The sequence below is a fragment of the Salmo salar genome, unplaced genomic scaffold (assembly GCF_905237065.1).
Source record: "Salmo salar unplaced genomic scaffold, Ssal_v3.1, whole genome shotgun sequence".
Lineage (NCBI taxonomy): Eukaryota > Metazoa > Chordata > Actinopteri > Salmoniformes > Salmonidae > Salmo > Salmo salar.
This window is the reverse complement of record NW_025548626.1, coordinates 107,501-112,500: the sequence shown is the minus strand read 5'-3', so window position 1 is coordinate 112,500 and position 5,000 is coordinate 107,501. Positions and strand designations below refer to the sequence as shown.

Here is a 5,000-nt window from a genome sequence, read left to right as displayed (position 1 = left end):
AATCATGTCTGGTCTGTAGTACCTGCAGTATAATCATGTCTGGTCTGTAGTACCTGCAGTATAATCATGTCTGGTCTGTAGTACCTGCAGTATAATCATGTCTGGTCTGTAGTACCTGCAGTATAATCATGTCTGGTCTGTAGTACCTGCAGTATAATCATGTCTGGTCTGTATTACCTGCAGTATAATCATGTCTGGTCTGTAGTACCTGTAGTATAATCATGTCTGGTCTGTAGTATAATCATGTCTGGTCTGTAGTACCTGTAGTATAATCATGTCTGGTCTGTAGTACCTGCAGTATAATCATGTCTGGTCTGTAGTACCTGCAGTATAATCATGTCTGGTCTGTAGTACCTGTAGTATAATCATGTCTGGTCTGTAGTATAATCATGTCTGGTCTGTAGTATAATCATGTCTGGTCTGTAGTACCTGCAGTATAATCATGTCTGGTCTGTAGTACCTGCAGTATAATCATGTCTGGTCTGTAGTACCTGTAGTATAATCATGTCTGGTCTGTAGTATAATCATGTCTGGTCTGTAGTATAATCATGTCTGGTCTGTAGTACCTGTAGTATAATCATGTCTGGTCTGTAGTACCTGCAGTATAATCATGTCTGGTCTGTACTACCTGCAGTATAATCATGTCTGGTCTGTAGTACCTGCAGTATAATCATGTCTGGTCTGTAGTACCTGTAGTATAATCATGTCTGGTCTGTAGTACCTGCAGTATAATCATGTCTGGTCTGTAGTACCTGCAGTATAATCATGTCTGGTCTGTACTACCTGTAGTATAATCATGTCTGGTCTGTAGTACCTGCAGTATAATCATGTCTGGTCTGTAGTACCTGCAGTATAATCATGTCTGGTCTGTAGTACCTGTAGTATAATCATGTCTGGTCTGTAGTACCTGTAGTATAATCATGTCTGGTCTGTAGTACCTGTAGTATAATCATGTCTGGTCTGTAGTACCTGCAGTATAATCATGTCTGGTCTGTAGTACCTGCAGTATAATCATGTCTGGTCTGTAGTACCTGCAGTATAATCATGTCTGGTCTGTAGTACCTGTAGTATAATCATGTCTGGTCTGTAGTATAATCATGTCTGGTCTGTAGTATAATCATGTCTGGTCTGTAGTACCTGTAGTATAATCATGTCTGGTCTGTAGTACCTGCAGTATAATCATGTCTGGTCTGTATTACCTGTAGTATAATCATGTCTGGTCTGTAGTACCTGCAGTATAATCATGTCTGGTCTGTAGTACCTGCAGTATAATCATGTCTGGTCTGTAGTACCTGTAGTATAATCATGTCTGGTCTGTAGTACCTGCAGTATAATCATGTCTGGTCTGTATTACCTGTAGTATAATCATGTCTGGTCTGTAGTACCTGCAGTATAATCATGTCTGGTCTGTAGTACCTGCAGTATAATCATGTCTGGTCTGTAGTACCTGTAGTATAATCATGTCTGGTCTGTAGTATAATCATGTCTGGTCTGTAGTACCTGCAGTATAATCATGTCTGGTCTGTAGTACCTGCAGTATAATCATGTCTGGTCTGTATTACCTGCAGTATAATCATGTCTGGTCTGTAGTACCTGCAGTATAATCATGTCTGGTCTGTAGTATAATCATGTCTGGTCTGTAGTACCTGCAGTATAATCATGTCTGGTCTGTAGTACCTGCAGTATAATCATGTCTGGTCTGTAGTACCTGCAGTATAATCATGTCTGGTCTGTAGTACCTGCAGTATAATCATGTCTGGTCTGTAGTACCTGCAGTATAATCATGTCTGGTCTGTAGTACCTGCAGTATAATCATGTCTGGTCTGTAGTACCTGTAGTATAATCATGTCTGGTCTGTAGTATAATCATGTCTGGTCTGTAGTATAATCATGTCTAGTCTGTAGTACCTGTAGTATAATCATGTCTGGTCTGTAGTATAATCATGTCTGGTCTGTAGTATAATCATGTCTGGTCTGTAGTACCTGCAGTATAATCATGTCTGGTCTGTAGTACCTGCAGTATAATCATGTCTGGTCTGTAGTACCTGTAGTATAATCATGTCTGGTCTGTAGTACCTGCAGTATAATCATGTCTGGTCTGTAGTACCTGCAGTATAATCATGTCTGGTCTGTAGTACCTGCAGTATAATCATGTCTGGTCTGTAGTACCTGTAGTATAATCATGTCTGGTCTGTAGTACCTGCAGTATAATCATGTCTGGTCTGTAGTACCTGTAGTATAATCATGTCTGGTCTGTAGTACCTGCAGTATAATCATGTCTGGTCTGTAGTACCTGCAGTATAATCATGTCTGGTCTGTAGTACCTGCAGTATAATCATGTCTGGTCTGTAGTACCTGTAGTATAATCATGTCTGGTCTGTAGTACCTGTAGTATAATCATGTCTGGTCTGTAGTACCTGCAGTATAATCATGTCTGGTCTGTAGTACCTGCAGTATAATCATGTCTGGTCTGTAGTACCTGCAGTATAATCATGTCTGGTCTGTAGTACCTGCAGTATAATCATGTCTGGTCTGTAGTACCTGCAGTATAATCATGTCTGGTCTGTAGTACCTGCAGTATAATCATGTCTGGTCTGTAGTACCTGCAGTATAATCATGTCTGGTCTGTAGTACCTGCAGTATAATCATGTCTGGTCTGTAGTACCTGTAGTATAATCATGTCTGGTCTGTAGTACCTGTAGTATAATCATGTCTGGTCTGTAGTATAATCATGTCTGGTCTGTATTACCTGCAGTATAATCATGTCTGGTCTGTAGTACCTGTAGTATAATCATGTCTGGTCTGTACTACCTGCAGTATAATCATGTCTGGTCTGTAGTACCTGCAGTATAATCATGTCTGGTCTGTAGTATAATCATGTCTGGTCTGTAGTACCTGTAGTATAATCATGTCTGGTCTGTAGTATAATCATGTCTGGTCTGTAGTACCTGCAGTATAATCATGTCTGGTCTGTAGTACCTGTAGTATAATCATGTCTGGTCTGTAGTATAATCATGTCTGGTCTGTAGTACCTGCAGTATAATCATGTCTGGTCTGTAGTACCTGCAGTATAATCATGTCTGGTCTGTAGTACCTGCAGTATAATCATGTCTGGTCTGTAGTACCTGCAGTATAATCATGTCTGGTCTGTAGTACCTGCAGTATAATCATGTCTGGTCTGTAGTACCTGCAGTATAATCATGTCTGGTCTGTAGTACCTGTAGTATAATCATGTCTGGTCTGTAGTACCTGCAGTATAATCATGTCTGGTCTGTAGTACCTGCAGTATAATCATGTCTGGTCTGTAGTACCTGCAGTATAATCATGTCTGGTCTGTAGTACCTGCAGTATAATCATGTCTGGTCTGTAGTACCTGCTAATCATGTCTGGTCTGTATTACCTGCAGTATAATCATGTCTGGTCTGTAGTACCTGCAGTATAATCATGTCTGGTCTGTAGTACCTGCAGTATAATCATGTCTGGTCTGTAGTACCTCATAATCATGTCTGGTCTGTAGTACCTGCAGTATAATCATGTCTGGTCTGTAGTACCTGCAGTATAATCATGTCTGGTCTGTAGTACCTGCAGTATAATCATGTCTGGTCTGTAGTACCTGCAGTATAATCATGTCTGGTCTGTAGTACCTGCAGTATAATCATGTCTGGTCTGTAGTACCTGCAGTATAATCATGTCTGGTCTGTAGTACCTGTAGTATAATCATGTCTGGTCTGTAGTACCTGCAGTATAATCATGTCTGGTCTGTAGTACCTGCAGTATAATCATGTCTGGTCTGTAGTACCTGCAGTATAATCATGTCTGGTCTGTAGTACCTGCAGTATAATCATGTCTGGTCTGTAGTACCTGCAGTATAATCATGTCTGGTCTGTAGTACCTGCAGTATAATCATGTCTGGTCTGTAGTACCTGCAGTATAATCATGTCTGGTCTGTAGTACCTGCAGTATAATCATGTCTGGTCTGTAGTACCTGCAGTATAATCATGTCTGGTCTGTAGTACCTGCAGTATAATCATGTCTGGTCTGTAGTACCTGCAGTATAATCATGTCTGGTCTGTAGTACCTGCAGTATAATCATGTCTGGTCTGTAGTACTCTGCAGTATAATCATGTCTGGTCTGTAGTACCTGCAGTATAATCATGTCTGGTCTGTAGTACCTGCAGTATAATCATGTCTGGTCTGTAGTACCTGCAGTATAATCATGTCTGGTCTGTAGTACCTGCAGTATAATCATGTCTGGTCTGTAGTACCTGCAGTATAATCATGTCTGGTCTGTAGTACTAATCATGTCTGGTCTGTAGTACCTGCAGTATAATCATGTCTGGTCTGTAGTACCTGTAGTATAATCATGTCTGGTCTGTAGTACCTGCAGTATAATCATGTCTGGTCTGTAGTACCTGCAGTATAATCATGTCTGGTCTGTAGTACCTGCAGTATAATCATGTCTGGTCTGTAGTACCTGCAGTATAATCATGTCTGGTCTGTAGTACCTGCAGTATAATCATGTCTGGTCTGTAGTACCTGCAGTATAATCATGTCTGGTCTGTAGTACCTGTAGTATAATCATGTCTGGTCTGTAGTACCTGCAGTATAATCATGTCTGGTCTGTAGTACCTGCAGTATAATCATGTCTGGTCTGTAGTACCTGCAGTATAATCATGTCTGGTCTGTAGTACCTGCAGTATAATCATGTCTGGTCTGTAGTACCTGCAGTATAATCATGTCTGGTCTGTATTACCTGCAGTATAATCATGTCTGGTCTGTAGTACCTGCAGTATAATCATGTCTGGTCTGTAGTACCTGCAGTATAATCATGTCTGGTCTGTAGTATAATCATGTCTGGTCTGTAGTACCTGCAGTATAATCATGTCTGGTCTGTAGTACCTGCAGTATAATCATGTCTGGTCTGTAGTACCTGCAGTATAATCATGTCTGGTCTGTAGTACCTGCAGTATAATCATGTCTGGTCTGTAGTACCTGCAGTAT

General features: G+C 40.7%; 1 pseudogene; it reads right to left on the bottom strand.

Moving 5' to 3' along the window:
- LOC123733180 (TBC1 domain family member 1-like) overlaps window positions 1–5,000 on the bottom strand; it is a 74,346-nt pseudogene that overhangs the window by 14,795 nt on the left and 54,551 nt on the right.